This window comes from Lissotriton vulgaris, chromosome 4_1 (assembly GCF_964263255.1).
Source record: "Lissotriton vulgaris chromosome 4_1, aLisVul1.2, whole genome shotgun sequence".
Classification (NCBI taxonomy): Eukaryota; Metazoa; Chordata; class Amphibia; order Caudata; family Salamandridae; genus Lissotriton; species Lissotriton vulgaris.
Window position 1 is genome coordinate 1,845,020,382 of NC_141691.1, and position 18,736 is coordinate 1,845,039,117.

General features: G+C 44.5%; 1 protein-coding gene across 1 annotated transcript in view; it reads right to left on the bottom strand.

Moving 5' to 3' along the window:
* SAMD12 (sterile alpha motif domain containing 12) overlaps positions 1–18,736 on the bottom strand; it is a 1,349,936-nt gene that overhangs the window by 348,359 nt on the left and 982,841 nt on the right. The window lies entirely within an intron of this gene.

Genomic DNA, 18,736 nt, shown 5'->3' on the forward strand with positions numbered 1-18,736 from the left:
TTTGGTTACTCTTTTGCAGTGGCATTAAGGACAGTGGAACCTCCAGTGCTCTGCTCATAACAGGAGAAGTGAAGCTGCAAGTCCCAGCTCTCTTAATGGAGTGGTTGGACAATCCCACAGGCTCGCTGTCTATCAAGTGTGCAGTAAGAGCTTAGGAGACATCAACGAGTTCTGGAACCGAGAGGCGAGTGGGACGTGGTAAAGCTGGGCTGAGAAGTTGTAGATGAAGGAGGAGAGGCGCGAGAGACCGGGCAGGGAAAGAAGAACACTGAAACCGTGAGAGTCCTGGGGACGTTAAGTGTTTACTCTGCATCGGGAGCAGATTCCGGCTCTTGAAGAGATTCACATGGGCTCCAGAAGAGGGATAGAGGAAACCTAATGCCAAATAACCTCCCCATTATAATTTCCAGTCCCAAGGGAGACAAATGTTAATTAAAGTTCTGCGGGTGTGAGGCAGCGAGGGGATTTGGCAATATGTTTTGTGAATGCCAAGAACCGTAATGCTGACTTGTCTCTCTGTCTCTGCCGCCCACAGTGCTTTAATTGCCACCTGTCTCCGGTGCAGCACACGTTTCCCTGGAGGCTGCGTCTGAAAAGGCTGCCGCTGGGGAGCACGGGAACGTTTACTTGAGCGAATCTTCCACTGAGTGAAAGAAATCTGCCCATGTGAATCCAATGTTCATTTGGCCCAGGGAGAATCCATTTTCCCTGCACCCCCTGTTACATATGGGGGTGCCCCCGATTCACATCGTGAAAATGCACTCGTTATTGTGCCACTGAAAGGAGAAAATGTGCACATTTACCGGACAAGAAACGACAACCTGCAAGCATATGAGCTTTCCCTGCACCCAGGGACGTTTTGAGGCATGGGCAAAGTGGGCTCTGGCCCAGGGCGCCAGCCTTTCAGGGGGCGCCCTAATAGGGCCAGCGTTGTTCCTCCGAGAGTCTTGCCCTGATAACCTCAAATCATTTTGAACAGATTGTTGTAAATAGCGTGCTTCTATTATTTATTTTGAATGTGTGGAGGTCTATTACAAACATTTGAATTTCTTTCTTGCAACATCCATAAAAAAGTTTATTTTAGTTAAATACAGGACCTCACATATCAGAAATGTTATTTTCAGTAAAACTAGTGAGCTGCTGCTGTGTTACAAACCTGAAAACAGGTCACTATCCCTGAATTTCATATGTGCAAACATTTAGAATTTACCCAAAGAGGGCATAAATGAGCTGAAACTGGATCATAAAATCAAAGCTGCTCCCAACAGGGACCCCCAAAAGACATTTGGTCCAGGGCCCCCAAAATCCTTAAAACGTCCCTGCCTGCACCCCCTGTTACATATGGGGGTGCCCCCGATTCACATCGCGAAAATACACTTGTTATTGTGCCATTGAAAGGAGAAAATGTGCACCTTTACCGGGCAGGAATCGACTTGCATAGGCTATGCAAATACCTGCAAACATATGAGCTTGCAAATGGTTACCTCATTTTGCAGGCTGCCCCACAAAGACAATTCCACAAAACCAACCTACACGTGAAATGCAAAGTAAGACAAACGCTCTCTGTAATGGGGAGGGGGGTTGATATTCATAGGTATACCCTCCAAATGTAAATTTCCTCCAATGTTGATTATTTGATATGGGCCTGATTCAATTTCATGTTCATGAAGTGCAACTTATGTGCACGTATGCTAAACTTCGGTGCAGGATAACCGTTGTGAATTGGTTACCGTATTTAATGCGTTTCTTACGGTGGGAAAGGAGAGACAGGAATGTAATCAGTACTGTGCGAAATTTCTGTCACGCTTGAGTAACATGTGCAATTATTTTTTAGGTAAATTGCACAAAATTTCATAAATCACACGAGCGTGAAATTTTGTGCACTTTTTTTTGCTACATGAGCAGGAATATCGCAGGGAGAAATAGTTCAAGCACAAAATGTGTCATAGGAGAGACTCGAACCAGCCCCCTTGCTGATATCTTATGTGTAATGTTCACTCGAGATGATGCAAACTATGGGGCAAATTTACAAGTCCCTTGCGCCACTTTTGCGTCACTTTTAACATGGGAAAAGTGACGCAAAAGTGGCGCAAGGGGCTTGTAAATCTGCCCCTATATTTTGTGAAACTTACGCCTAATTTCATTCTCCTCCAGGTTTCACTTTTTAAAAAAACATTACATTTTACATACCCTTAGCTTCAGCAAGAGCACAGAACTGCAGGTAAGAGTTGAGAACGAGCGGTGTAGTGGAGACATCCTGTATGAAGAAGTGAGAGCTGGAGCGTGAGAGGTCTGAGTGGTGTAGTGTTGGACCTCAGGCCCACATGCTGGTAAATGACCGAGACTGACACTGCATAGTTGGGTACGGTAACTGGCCACAAGCACGTGCCCCGGGCTCTTTTATTGGCGGGGCCACGTCACTCGTGACACCTGTGATGGATGGGTGTGGAAGTGCAGTGTGTCCAGCCCTCAAAGGAGTGGCTAGGGTTACAGCTTCCTGCGGACTAGAATGTGTTCCGCAGGACATTACAAGTGGCATGGAGGATGGGAACTGAAAGGAGAGAAGCGGGACCTGAAAGGAGAGAAGCGGGACCTGAAAGGAGAGAAGCTGGAACTGAAAGGAGAGAAGGGGGAACTGAAAGGAGAGAAGGGGGAACTGAAAGGAGAGAAGTGGGAACTGAAAGGAGAGAAGCAGGAACTGAAAGGAGAGAAGGGGGAACTGAAAGGAGAGAAGCAGGAACTGAAAGGAGAGAAGGGGGAACTGAAAGGAGAGAAGAGGGAACTGAAAGGAGAGAAGCGGGAACTGAAAGGAGAGGGGGGGAACTTAAAGGAGAGAAGGGGGAACTGAAAGGAGAGAAGCGGGAATTGAAAGGAGAGAAGGGGAACTGAAAGGAGAGAAGCGGGAATTGAAAGGAGAGAAGGGGGACCTTAAAGGAGAGAAGTGGGAACTGAAAGGAGAGAAGCGGGAACTGAAAGGAGAGATGGGGGAACTGGAAGGAGATAAGGGGAACTGAAAGGAGAGAAGCGGGAACTGAAAGTAGAGAAGGGGGATCTGAAAGGAGAGAAGGGGGAACTGGAAGGAGAGAAGCAGGAACTGCAAGTAGAGGGGGGAACTGAATGGAGAGAAGGGGGACTTTAAAGGAGAGAAGCAGGAACTGAAAGGAGAGAAACAGGAACTGAAAGGAGAGAAGCAGGAACTGAAAGGAAAAGTCTGGAGCAGGAAGATGAGAACTCGAGAAAGATCCATTGACTCACTTCAGTCTGTTAGGTCTTGTAGAGAGACCTATTACCGTCAAACCAGAAAGCTAAAACCAGGCGGATTTTGCCGAGTGCATGTGTGTCCGTGCACCTGCTCTCCATTTGCTTCCCGAGCTGCCTGCCTGCTTCACACATCAAAGCCATCAGCCTCCCTCCCACCTCCCCCCTAATTGCTTTCCCTTATCACGGCCGCGCGGCCATGAGCTTCTTCAAAGGGATCCGCTCCCCGCCTCCTGCCTCACTCTATCTATCGGCCTCACTTTATCTATCGGCCTCACTCTATCTACCTATCGGCCTCACTCTATCTACCTATCGGCCTCACTCTATCTACCTATTGCCCTCACTCTATCTATCGTCCTAACTCTATCTATCTATTGCCCTCACTCTATCTATCTATCGCCCTCACTCTATCTATCGCCCTCACTATCTATCTATCGCCCTCACTCTATCTATCACTCTATCACTCTATCTATCTATCTATCTATCTATCTATCTATCTATCTATCTATCTATCTATCTATCTATTTATCTATCTATCTATCTATCTATCTACCGCCCTCACTCTATCCATCTGTCACCCTCTCTCTATCTATCGCCCTCACTCTATCGCCCTCACTCTATCTATCGCCCTCACTCTATCTATCGCCCTCACTCTATCTATCGCCCTCACTCTATCTAATCTATCTATCTATCTATCTATCTATCTATCTATCTATCTATCTATCTATCTATCTATCTATCTATCTATCTATATATCTATCTATCTATCTATCTATCTATCTATCTATCTATCTATCTTTTGCACTCACTCTATCCATCTGTCGCCCTCACTCTATCCATCTGTCACCCTCACTCTATCTATCGTCCTCACTCTATTGCTCTCACTCTATCGCCCTCACTCTATCTTTCGCCCTCACTCTATCTATCGCCCTCACTCTATCTTTCGCCCTCACTCTATCTATCGCCCTCACTCTATCCATCTGTCACCCTCACTCTATCTATCGTCCTCACTCTATTGCTCTCACTCTATCGCCCTCACTCTATCTTTCGCCCTCACTCTATCTATCGCCCTCACTCTATCTATCGCCCTCACTCTATCTATCGCCCTCCCTCTATCTATCACCATCACTCTATCACTCTATCACTCTATCTATCACTCTATCTATCTATCTATCTATCTATCTATCTATCTATCTATCTATCTATCTATCTATCTATCTATCTTTTGCCCTCACTCTATCTATCTGTCGCCCTCACTCTATCTATCTATCGCCCTCACTCTATCTATCGCCCTCACTCTATCGCATCACCACAGAATAACTCAGGGGCACCACAACATCACTCAGGGGCACCACAACATCACTATGCGCTACCACAGCATCACTGAACGCCATAGCATCACTCGTCGTCGCCACAGCATCACTCAGCGCCACCACAGCATCAATCTGTGCAACCATTCAACAACAACTGGTTTAAATATGTTCTCTCAATGTTTCAAGCTTTATTACAAATGTCACAAAAAGATGTTAATATTTCACTTCTGTTCTTGGATTTTCGTTACAATAAAATACACTGAACATAATCTTCACAAAAGTTATATACAAAAGTTAAAGCTATTGCCATTATAAATTACAATAACTTTTATGTAGGTATTAATTATTTAAAAAAAATTAAAAGCCATTGTTATTTGTAATATCAATACATCTTAAGTCACGTAAATACAACACATATTGCATTACAAATACTATAGGTGTCACATTTGCGAAAGTTAAAACCATTGGCATTGTAAATGACAAAGCTATTAATTTCGCTATTTTCAAAACCAACACATAAATAAAAGATTTGGCATTTACAATACCAATAGCTCATACTTTCCTAATACGAGACCTATTGCATTGCAAATGCTTGTTTAAATAATCATCAGTTGGTGCGGCCGCAAGAGGTGGGTTAAAGTTGTTGTTAATGTGTATTGACAAGGCTTTAAGTGGGATGAAAAAACTAGGGGATCTCTCAAGGAGGTGTGGCCGATGTAATTAAGGGCCTGTATTAAAAATACATAAGCCAAAAATCTGTGCTTAGCTTAGTATGCCGCCCGACTGCTATTGCACTTCTTCTGTCATTGCATCCAGATATATAATACAAGTAACATTATATCTACAACAAGCCAGAACTATTGGCTTTGTCAATGGTTGTTAGCTGCATATGATAAATAAGCTCCTAGTTCGTTGAAAATAACATTTAAAACGCTTCAGTTCTGACATGATAAGATTGTGAAGGAGTTTTAACAAGCCTCTTTGAAGTTACTTTAGAAGCAGTGGAGGGTGGCACTGCTGCAAAGTTCAGAAATGTTTTTTCATCCTGAGGGCAAAAATGGAGAGCCCAATAGGGACCCATCTCGTCACCTGCTTTTAAGAACTGCCAGTGCTGAGCACCGGCAGGACCCGGCCCACTTAACCCCTTCGCTGCGGCAGCAATTCTGCCGCAGCGCTAGGGGGGGGGCCCGAGCGGCGCCCGCATGCTCGTGACAGAGCCGCTCCGTCACGAGCCGCGGTTGCGCTGTGCTCATGACGGAGCGGTTCCGTCATGGCCCCGCCCGCTTAATAGAACGCGCCGCGCAGGCGCGGCGGCAGGGTCATGACGGAACCGCTCCGTCATGAGCACAGCTCAGCCGATGCTCATGACGGAGCGGCTCCGTCATGAGCAAGGGAGGGTTAAAGCCCTGTGTTTTGAACTTATCTGTTGTTCTGCTCATCTCTCAATTACACAAACAGCGCCACCATTTGGCGACTGTCATAAGTGCTGGTGTTGACAATTAAGTGCCGGTGGCGCGCACAGAATATCGATAGCTTGCATGAAGCAGTTACCTCACGCATTTTTTTCCAGTTCCAGTACAAAACTGCAAATAATGACCCTCTATGAGTGTAAAATGGAGGCTTACTCAGGACATGGGCCGGGAAAGCAATGCCGGACCCCATAGGGGTCTGTAGGGAACGCCTCCTGGGGGCTGAAACCACCCTCCAAGCCCGCAAAAAAAGGGACGCGCTGGATTGGGCGCCCCAAGTTAAAGTCTAGCTGGCCAACTAGGGCCAAGATAGGCAAGTGTCTGGGGGTTTGAAGGGGGGGTAGGTTCCCCCCTTTTGACCACAGAAAACTCCCTGTCGCACTGGAATTGCAGTCACTAGGACTGGAAGCCTCCGTCGCCAGGAGTCGCTGTACGGAACACAGCATTACCCGAAGAAAGGGGGGGGGAAATCCGAGGACCCCTGCTTACCAGACATCCAGATGTGGGAGCTAGCAGCATCGGTAGTCGATCTGAAGAGGACGGAGTGGCAAGGCTGGTGAGCGGAAGAGGAGGGGACCATCAGGAACAGTAGGGAACGGGGGAAACTGGTCTGAACCGTTCGCTACCTGCCTTGCTACACAGGTCGTTGTTCCTCCCGAATGAGCGACACTGGTAATGCCCTCCCGCCCTTGGTGCCCGCGGAGCTGATCGCTGAATGCGGAGAGCAGGAGAACAAAGGGGTCTGCGTGCATTGGGTGTGTCCCGCCTCCTCGAACCTGAACAGAGCAACTCCCCAGGGCAACGAAACAGCCTTTGAGTAATAAAGAAATTACAGCGGTCTGACCGGTGGAAGGAGGCACGAGCTTCGCGCTCATCCCTATCCGCCTCGCCGCCCAACAATTATCCAGGAGCGGTCCCACGGGACGTGGGGCTGGGGTTGAATGTCTGCTCATGGCCTTGCATTGCAGTATATCCTGGTCCCATTGTTGACGGACTAAAGGAACTCCAGGCTCCTTGCTGGTCAGTTGATTTGTTAACGAACAGGGGAGCATTCAACAGCACTTACTCACTGGGAGAAAGCGCGGAGCAGCCAGCCCAGATGGAAAGAGGACGCAGTGCCACTCCAAGAGAGAGGAGAGCGCCTGCCGCTTCAGGGAGACTGTAGGGAGCAACAAGGTCGATCGGAGGGTAAAGAAGGAACTGCGAAGGCCCAGGGAAGAGGATGGGCCTGAACTGGATGGCGACCTGGAGGTACTACTCCAAAAAGCACAGGCTTTGGTGGCCCTAAAAGGCAAACAATGGATGGACAAACACATTGAGTGGCCCGCAAAGAGAAGGAAAAAATGTGTGCCTACAGCAGCGCCCACAGCAAAGCCCGGTAAGAAGGGGCCTACAGCCAAAATAGCAGCCCATCACAACCGGGCAAGGGGTGGTCAAGGGCGGCCCAACAACCTCCCACTGTGGCCACAGGGAGAGGATCAATGGGCCCCAGACAAAGAGATGGAAGATGGACCAGGAACATTGTGGCTCTACCGCAAGCAGTGGAGAGTGACTCGGACATGGAGGTTGGCATCAGTGGCGACGAGGGGTCTGTGGCCAACGCGGCAGCCCCCAGGGAGCCACGTAGCATGTCAACATCCAGTGGAGACAGGGGAACCATGGTGAGGACCAAGCGCTTAGCGTAAGGAAGAGGCTGCACAAAAGGGGGCAGGGGAAGAATGGGACCAATTTGGAAATGCCAGACCAGATAGCAAATTTTGGCACACAGTTAGGGGTAAGCAATTATGCAGCGCATGCGCCATGGATCCCACTGCCCCCCTGGGGGGTACACCTGAGGGGGGGGGCCACAACGAGTTCCGGGAAGGAAGCATGGGGACAAATACCGCTGCATCCAGGGGCATGGGCGCCCCCACTGGTGGGGGAACCCAAGCAAGAACAGGGGGTAAAGGGGAAAACAAAGGGCCCAACCAGAACAGGGGACAGCAAAAGGTGCCAACGGAACAGGCAGGCGCAATACGAGAAGCCAGGAGCATGGAGGTCATGGGGGTGGGGGTCCCCCCTAACAGTCCAGGAGAGGCGAAAATCCCTGAGGGCCCCCAACCGGCCAAGACAGGGGAGGTGCAGGATCCAGCCGGCAAGCGAGTACATGCGGCCCTCTCCCAGTGGCCCACCCACAACCACCAAGCTACGTTGGCTAGCGAACCTCATCCCGCTGACAGTCAAGGAGAGAATTTGGCTTAAAGAGTATATAGACATATTCTCCTTGCTGGAGGTACTCCAGGTGGGATTAGACCTGGCAGTGCAGGACAAAAAAGACGAGGACAGGCGAAATCAGCACAAACCAGGAGTGGAAAAAACAATAGAGAACTGACGTCTCTATTGTTTAATGGTTAAATGAAGGCGTACTCAGAGAGGGGGCAGGGACTAAAAACACTGTGTTAAACCCAGGCAGCTCCTCAGTAATGAACCGAAAGCACCTGCAAATGGAACGTCACGTGTCATACCGTGACAGGAAGAAGGGGGGCAAGGTCACCGAGGGCACCGACAGCAGGGGTAAAAGATACTGGGATGTGAAAGAGACGAGACGTCAAAGTAGACCGGCAGATTGTCGACGACGCTACGGTGGAGCTCCACGTCTCCACGTAGCCTGAGCTCCTGTTCCTGACTCCTCCCCCGCCTCGAGGTCAATGGCGTCTGCTGCTGCTGCTTCGGCGTGCCGTGCTGAGTGCCTCCGTGGTTTCTAAGAATACCTGAAATTGCTGAGGGTGATTAAGCCTCTACGGCCGGACTGAAGCCTTCTGCAATTGAAAATCGGCTTTTTAAAGAAATGCGAATGGAGCGAGGTGAGCGGCGCTTTATTTCTCATGGACACTGTTTTTGACGAGAGATACAATGTGTCCGGATAGAACAACCTCGGCTGCGCAATAACGCTGTGCTCGCTTCAAGTATCTCTTCATTTGCTGCCTGCCTGCTGCTCTGATTTACTATGGTTACAGGCATTGTCACTGAAATTGCATTTAATTTGGAAAACGGCCGTAGTGTGGGTGTATACACCCTGTTTCCACTTTTCTTGTATATATCAACTTTTGAGCAAGCACTTTGAGGAAATTTCATCAGTGCACTATAGTACGTTTAAAAAAAACAAAAAAAAAAAGTGAAATCTGCCTGAACTCTGCCTGATCGGTGTGCAAGCTGCGTGCTGGGATTCCTGACATGAGTCCACTGTCATCACATGGTTAATTGAGCAAACAGACACTGCTGCCGGAGAAGTCAAGGACGTGGATCACTAATCGCCTTGGAAAGGTACACGCACGCTTGCTGCGGAGCCACCGGGGAGGCGTGTGCTGTTTATTTCATCAAGGACATATGCTGTTGTTTCGCTGAGGATACATTCCCCTTAACTTCCGGAGGCTGCAGAAGTGCTTGTAGTGCATTATAGCATATCATCTAAAGGGGTGAAATAAACGGCGACTTTGCTAGGAAGAAAGCGTGGAGCCTGGTTTAGAACACGCAGTGCTTGGCTTTTTTCTTCGGCAGGGCCCTGGAAGAATGCTTTCCAATTAAAGACTCAAATACTATTCAGAGCCTTTTTTTTTTTTTCTTGCGACCCCAATCCAGCCTAGTGTGAGCATAATGGGGAAACTGCTTAACGCTCGTCTCAAAGCCAAACAACGGCGACAGCAGGCAAAGGAGGCAGCTGCTAAATTAACAGAAGGAAACTCTCTGAAGGATGATGACTCAGTACATTCATCTGATAACTCTGAGGTCGAGGATTTGTTAACAGACAGTCAGTCGCAAATGGGAGATAATTTGACTGAAGCTCCCCTTGATGATGTATCTCAAACCCATGACTCATCTCTTCCACCCTTACCTCTGCCGCCTCCGCCTATTCCTTCGGCGGCTAAGCAGTTCCCCCTTTTCACAAAAAAAATCTCGCCTCTTTCACCTAATTTGATCCCCCCAAAGAATTTAACAAGCATAGATGCTATACAAAATCATTCAACTGGCATAATCTCTGCAAGGGATCCGTGTATAGCAGCGACCCCTTCAAACTTGGTATCTCTCACTAATTCTGCTCATGACTCAAAGCTAGCACTCGATAGCTCTACCTCTAAAGACAAAACGATAGATACATTAAGTGCAGCAACAGTGCCACTTCAAGATCTCGACATGGAAGCAGGAGGGGGGGCAAAAGGGGGAGCGGCGGACCACCTTGGGCCCTTGCTTGAGATGAATACGGAAACAGAGGGAGAGATGAGAATGTCTGTAAAGGATATGCTCAACCTGATTCTCGATGAAGTTAGAGAAATAAAAAGGTCGCAAAATGCAGAACTTTCGGCAATCCACCAGAGACTGGATAAAATGGACAAAATTGAGGAATTAGTATCTACTTTCCCAGCCCGCTTAGTGGAAGTAGAAGAACGGATTTCAACACTGGAAGATCAAATGGTGGAAGTTAAAAAAGACACTAAAGGGACTATAAAAACCACAAGGGCTCTTGAATTAAAACTTGATGAGTTGGAAAACTATAATAGGAGGTCCAACCTACGTATCGTAGGAGTTCCGGAAGGAATTGAGGGGTCAGATACATTGGCATGGGTAACCTCTTTTCTTCAACAAGGGGTGATACCGGAATATAAAGGAGACCTCACTATAACAAGAGCCCACAGAGTTCCTGCCCGACCATTTCCGAACTCTACCCTTCCGCGTACTATTGTATTAAATTTTGCAGACGTTAGGGTAAAGGAACAAATATTGTCTAGGGCTATTAAACAAAGACAATTTCCTGTGAATGCTACGGTGAAATGCCGAATATTCTCAGATATGTCAGCTATTGCGGCCAGACGCAGGAAAGAATTTGTAAAGATGCTCCAACTGTTTAAGGCTCAAGGGGCTCAGGCGATGATAGCACAACAATCTAAACTTAGAGTTCTGATTAAGGGTAAATTCTATCTACTATCCGATATTGAGGAAGCACAGGATTTGCTGCACGAAATGCAAAGTGTATAATAGTGATAGAACAGTTTAATTTTTTACTTCTCTTTTGTTACTCTTATACGCCATTATGGCTATACTCTTTGGTTTTGGGAGGGGAGGAAGGAGCACAGGTCCAGGGGTTAGGGGGTGTTCTATCACTACACCCCAGGGTTAAAAGAAAGGGTGCTGTGGCAAGCGTGGGGGGAATGGATAGTGAGTTAGGAGGGGGCCACAGGCAAGGGGGGGGGTAGGGGGGAAAAAAACCTTAAAAAAAAGTGTTCTTGGTGGAGAGACGGTGCATTGTGCTATTTTTGTTTAATGATTAACTCATTTTGTAAGCACAGTGTGGATGGTTCTAAGAAGTTTGGGGAAATAAGGGCTGAAATGCATGCTATGTACCTTAATTATATGTTTGAACTATGTCTAAGTTGGGTCTGAAAATTATTTCTTTTAATGTTAACGGTCTCAATAATAAGAAGAAAATGAGGGCAATAGAGGCATGGATTCTAACAGAGAACCCTGCAGTTATTATGATACAAGAGACTCATTGCAATTTCTAAGGAAGATACATTTTCCATGTTTAAAGGATGGGCCGACTATCGAGGTTTCTCTTTCTTTTCAGAGTCCCAGCGGGGGGTTGCACTATTCTTTAGTAAGAAATTAGAGGCAGAAATAATTTTTACCGAAGCAGATACACAGGGCCGTTGGTGCTGGGCTAACTGTAAACTTAAGAATAGACCATCTCCCATTACTTTTGTGAACTTCTATGCTCCCATTAACGATTGCCCTTTAATATATGAAGAAATGTTTCAATCTCTTCTTATGGTCAACGGGGATATAGTTATTGGAGGGGACTTTAATATATTGATGAACCCACAATTTGATTCAACTCTGGGCGGAAAAAAGCAGTCTAAACCTAAATCTTATCAGATTATTCTTAACAATATTAGGACTTTAGATCTAGCTGAATGTTGGCGGTTAGCAAACCCTCATAAAAGAGAATATACATGCTGGTCGGGGAGGCACAAGTCATTTTCTCGCATAGATTTTTTTCTCATTTCCTCAATACTTACCAGTCGAGATCATAAGTTTTTACATAATGGCTTCTCCGATCATGCAATGCTTGTCCTTGAAATTGAGCTAGACGCAAGGACTAATGTGGTGAAACGATGGGTCTTTAATAAATCCTATTTGAATGATGAACCTTGGGTTATGTCTGTCCAGGCAGAGATTAAGGATTTTGTAGAACGAAATATGGGGACAGCACCAATTCACATTATATGGGACACCTTGAAGGCGTATATCCGGGGCGTTATTATTAGTAGGGACGCAAGGGAGGCAGCTATATTTCGTGATACAAAAAACCAGCTACAGCAAAAAATACAAGCCTTAATACATCAAAAATATTATAATCCCTCAGTAGAGTTAAAAAACCTATTAAATGCAGCAAAACGTGAACTGAGTGCTCACTATTTCTTAAAAAGTGAGGAAATCTTTTATAGGCAAGCGCAGAAATCCTATGAGAATAGCAACTTTACTGGAAATTTTTTGGCATGGCAAGTAAAAGAACAAGCCGCAGCCAATCTGATTCGTTCTCTAAAATCGCCTACCACCGGAGAAGATACCTCAGATCAGGCAGAAATAGGAGCAATTATGTTAACCCATTACGAAAATATCTATTCTTCTTCCCATATTTTGGACCAAATTAGTTTAAATGTATTTCTAGATAAATACTCTCTTCCATCACTTTCCAATATGGATCAAGAAGCAATGGCTTCTCTTTTCTCTATTAAAGAATTGGAGCAGGTAGTTAAAAACTTGCCACATGGTAAGGCTTGCGGCCCAGATGGTTTTCCAGCCGAATTTTTTGTTACCTTTTTTGGCTCTCTTTCAGAAATACTTCTTTTATTAGTAAATTCAATGCTTCAGGGGGGACCAATCCCGACATCTTTCTATGATGGTACAGTGGTTAGCTTTGTGAAAAAAGGAAAAGATGCAAAAGACCCAAATTCCTATAGACCTATAACTTTATTAAACTCGGATTACAAAATCATTACAAAATTGCTTTCTATTCGTTTCAATAAGGTTGCGTCACAGTTAATTCATACAGATCAGAATGGATTTATAACTGGCCGCCAACTGCTCACTAACACACATTATTTAGCAGAAGCACTAGATTTTTTTGAAACTCGTAAGGTATCAGCTTTAATTCTTCTTTTAGACGCAGAAAAAGCTTTTGATTTAGTAGTTTGGGACACTCTTTTTTTTATTTTATATCGATTTGGTATACCTTCTCAAGTCATCACTTTGATTCGAAATTTGTACCAGGGAGCAAAAGCCCATATTCTAATCAATAAATTGATGGTTGGGTCTATTCCTGTTCAGAGAGGAACGAGACAAGGATGCCCTCTCTCCCCCACTCTTTTTGCTTTTTTTATCGAGCCTCTAGCATCTGCAATAAGAAAAAATAAAAATATTTCTCCACCGATAGATGGTATGGATAAGATCAAACTGTACGCAGATGATATTATGCTTCTGTTGAAATCCGATATGCAGTCACAAGAACAAGCCTTTCTCATTTTCTCACAATTTGAAGCATTGGGGGGGTATCGTATTAATAAGCGGAAAACTGAGATTATTATTAGCGGGAATAACAATCCAGACCTGCATCCAGATATTCGGAGATGTATAACTAATAAACCCAAAAGATACCTAGGGGTTTATTTTTCATCTACAGTACGTGATCTATACACGCTTAATTTTGAACCCTTGATTAGGAAAGTCCGTGCTATGTTCCTAAGATGGGATGCACTTCCTTTATCTATTTTAGGCCGAGTAGCATTAATTAAGATGTCAATACTCCCACTTTTCAACTTTTTGTTTTCAACCATTTCTTGTTCCCTTCCTGGCATTTTTTTTTCCAAGATGGAATCTCTTTTTTCAGCCTTCATTTGGGCAAAAAAGACTCCAAGATTAGCTATAGAAACCTTATGTGTAGATAAGGATCACGGTGGATTGGGCCTACCAAATTTAAAAGACTATTACTATGCATATTTTGTGCAGTATCTTTCGAGATTTAAATATCCAGCACTTGGAGATGTATTGTTTATTAATTTTTTTTTTGATTTAATCTGCAAAGAATCCAAAATACCTTCTCCTCTCGCGATTTTTAAATCCCCCAAATTAGTCAGATACAAGACTTTGCGTTGGTTTCTTAAAAAGCGAGATGTTATGCTGAAAAGGTACTCACTCTCTCTCCTGTCCCTAGTAACTCCTTTAAGAGAGGCTGTTTTTAGATTAGGGACCAGATTAGAATTAGACATTACACTTACCTGGGCAAGATATGGGTTCATTAACTTATCAAATTTTATTAAATTTGGAGTCTGGTTGACTCCCGATGAGATGGCAGTGTTAATAAGCGGTAATTTTCTTCTTATGGGCTCATATGTAGCGCTGTATAGGTTACTGAGTATTATTGATATAACACAATTAAGCCAGATTTCTAATTTAACGAACGATATCTTTTGGTCCCCAGTATTCAAGAGGGCGGGAACATGGAGGAAAAGTTTGGCAGAAAATAGGGAGGAGGATCTGAGTGCCAAAGCGATAAATAAATGGCAGAAACATGAAAACTTCAATTTAAAGGAAATAAACTGGACAACACTAAATAAATTAAACTTCACGGTCCTTAGAGGGGCAAACTGGAGACGTATGCTCTTTTTAAGCAAATGGCTATTGTATTATACACCGGCAACGATGTCCAAAATGTATAGTAATGCAACGTCTAATTGTTTTAGATGCACTCAACCTGATTTGGCTAATTGGTCCCATATTATTGCCTTTTGTCCCAAAATCAAGGTTTTCTGGGAAAATATGTTTTTTATATTGTCTCAATATTTACATTTTAAGATCGATAACTATAATAATTTGATTATACTGGGGGTTGATCCAGAGCTTAATTTGGAAGATTCCTTGGTGAAGCTTTTGTACATCATTGTTGCAATTGCCAGATCTCTTATTCTTAAATATTGGAAATCAGAAATAATTCCAACTGCAGATGAATGTTTTCAAAAAATCAAGAGAGTTAGAAATAGTGAATTGAGGTATGCAAAAAGGATTGGAGCTTTACGTAAATTTACTAAAATCTGGAAAGATTACTTTGACTGAGAAAAGCGTATAACGCTGGATATCCGGGATCTCGGACAGTATGTGTTTGTTTAAATACAATCTTTTGTTTGATCTGTACCTATCTCGGGCAATTTCAGTGTATTTTCAGTTTAGTATGTTTAGATTTATATGTCGGATATTTGGTAATCATTATGTCATTGATTCTCTGCCAAGAACTTAATAAAAATATTTAAAAAAAAAAAAAAGAGACGTCAAAGTAGACCGAGCGACAGCAAAAATGGGACAGCGAGCGGACCTTCCTGCTCCCTACGATTAACAAGTTGTATTTATATCCAGATTTCGCGGCACTTCCTGTCAGAAGTGACAGTATAGAAAGTGAGAAAAAAAACGTAGGTAGCCAGGCTTTCTTTTCCATGGCGATCGCATCGCAGCCCTCTCATCTTTCTGTTTCATTTCTTCTTCTGAGGGTTTCCAGTCTCATGAGGCTTGGCGGGGTTCAGGAGCTGCCGCTCGGGAGGGCACACATCGAAAATATAACAGGGAATGTGGTTGGGTGGAAATGATGAGTTTGTTCTCCCCAGTCTTCCTTTGACTTTTCTTTCCTTTCTCTGCTTTCATCTTATTTATGATCTCTAAATAAATCAAGTTCTGATTCTTCTTTCTGATTTATTTCTACTTTCAGCTCCTTAATACCAAGTTTTCTTTTCCTAATTATTCTTTTTGTGTCTGTCCTTCTGATTCTATTCCTCTGAAGGAATGTATTAATGAATGAATTAATACATGGATTAATTCACATGTACAGAGTGCATTATTAGCAACTCCTAAGTGTCCTGGTGCTTACTCTAAACCCCCGGGTGCTCGAGTACAGCCAGAAACATAAGAATTACTGTAAGAGAATGGCAGAAAGGCTGGGATCTGGAAAAAAGTGAACACTGATGCTTAGTGGGGAAAACCAGGGGAAAAAAGCTCATGGGTGAGCAAAGTGGCTGCGAGAAAGAGAAACACAATGCACCCAGAGGTCTGGGTGTTTAAACTATTATCAACTAATCTTATTTTTTAATCTACCTCATTTTACTTTCAAAGAAGCTCAAATTTATGCCAAGTGCCATTTTGCATATTGCATTGCAGAACAATTACAGTTGTCTAAACACATCCATCTAAACTGCTAATCAATTTAAATTACACTGTTATTGCTTCGGTTTGCATCATAGCACAACGATTTACTGTAGATCAAAATAATTACAGCCAGCTAAAAGGAAGATCTGAAAAGCAGTGGCTTGCACGCATGAAGAAGTCAGCGTCTGCACTTTCCGGCTTCATCCCTGAGCGGGCTGCCCTGTGGGACGTGGGATCCGACAATGGTGCCAGCGAGGAGAAACCTTCACCTGCTGGGGCAGAACCTTCAGATGTGTCAGCCTGTTCGCCCTGGGTGCACACTTCTAGGGCAGCATCTGACTGCACCACAGCAAAGGACTCAAGCATGTGGCACTTCAGTAAACAGAGATGTGGAAAACATGGTTTTCAATCAAGCAAACGTCCTCAAATAGAATCAAGGACTCATTAATAGATCCTGGCATGAATACACAGTGAACTGTTTGGATTAGAAAAGCATTCCTCCCGAAATGTAAAAAAGACAGGCAGAAAATGGGCAAAACGTGGCAAAAGACAAATGTTTTTTTTCCAGCCTCAAAAGATGGGTCTGTGGAGGCAGGAGAAGCTAAAAAATGAGGTATTGCTTGTTGACCTGGGGGAGATAGAATAATGAGGTACAGGAATAAAAACTTGATTTTTATAAGGTCTCTGCTATAGACTGCTTTAGCCCACTAGAGTGGATTTTAGGTCAGCCCCAGTTCGGTCTCTTTAAATTGTTTGTTATTTATTTGGGGGTACACACGGGCGACAGAGAAAACAAGTTTAATTTAGGCTTGCTCAATGACACCATAATGTATGTTTACTAAACTTCTCTGATTCACTGTATAATCCACAGTTAAATTGCAGGCATGGTTACAAACAAAACCGAAAGATCACTCAAATTCACCAGTTATGATTCAGTAAACATGAGCTGCACCCAGTCATGAACTACACCTATTACATACCTCATAACATGTTATAATATAATTGATTACATCCCTGATGACATAATAGATAATGCTATTGTTCACATTACTCTACTAACTCTACCAAAGTTTTAAAATAGAAAATAGGAAAGAAATGTCTCTGGCTGGTCATATACAGGATACAAGCACTGTCTGTACAGGAACAGTGGATGGATATATAGCCTACCAACAGAGGCAACTCCAGTGGTGCTTAGTGACAACCGTATGCTTCGGAGACTGCCTACCTGCAAAAGTATGGATGCAGGCAGTAATCTCTGCTGCACAAGGTAAAGGCCATGTGCATTTGGTGCTGGTTGCTGAAAGATATTTTAATTAGAAGTTGGAGTAATTTGCGCAGTTCCTTGTAGCACAGTCATGCAGAATTACCTAACAATTTAGTGAGATTACTTTTAATTATGCGAGCAGGAGTAACCGTGTTATTTTTGGTAATTCTGCATCAAAGAGTGAAATGGAATTCCCAAAATTACTCTTATTCCTCCGGTGTAATTGAAATTACTCTGAGGCCTAATTTTAATGCAGGTTATGGATTAAAGTCATAGACTGTTGCCAACCATCTCTGAGCTATGCCAAAGGTTGTGTACACAGGGGATTACAGGCCTATGAAGGGCAGGTTGCATGACCATGTTATACAGTCAAAATCCAGTGCTATGGACAAAGATTGTTAAAAATGGGAATTTATTAGTTATCAATGGTTGGGTGCAGGACTTCGCTGAAGATTGTGCTTCACGGCCCAATGGTGTAAACAGTATAAAGGCGAGCCACTCAGACGGTAGTTGTAAGTGTGACCCTAAGTTTAAACTCCACTTTGCACAAAAGAGGACTGTGTGTAGAGTGCGATAAACAAAAGCAGACAACTGTCTATTGGGCCTGGTTGAAGGATCAACTCAGTGGCTAGTCTTAGCTACACATTGACAAAGTTTTTGTGCATTGTTGGAACTTGGCACAGGCCTGGCATAGTGCTTAACAGCCAGTACACCTGTTGAATAGCAGTGTATTGGTATATGTTGGACTTGGCCCTTCTGGCAGGTTCACCCCTAAACTTTTTGCTTTTTGAAAGTGAATTGGTGGTAGTGATTGTTGGTTCCTGCCCACTTTCACTGTGTCCCAGTGGAAAGTGCATGCGCACTCTGAGTGCGTGGAGTAAGGTTGGCCTGCCCTCCCATAGGAATGCATGGGGAATGTCTGTGTCCCTGGTAGTTCCTGATGCGTGAGGTGTGCAGGCTCGAGTTTGGTATGTGCGGACTTGTGTGATTGAATGCTGTGCAAGGATATGTGCGGCGTGTATGTGTCTAGTGTGGAAGTGCCACTTCTAGACATGGGTGTGCGTGTGCAGTGAGTGTGCTGGCACGTGATTGGCTGGAGCTGGCTGGTGAGCCTGGCTCCAGGAGTCTGGATGGGTCTGCCCGGTGGTGAGTGTGGAGATTAGCATGCTGATGACTGGGGAGGAGTGCACCTGGGACCTGAATAGGGCTGG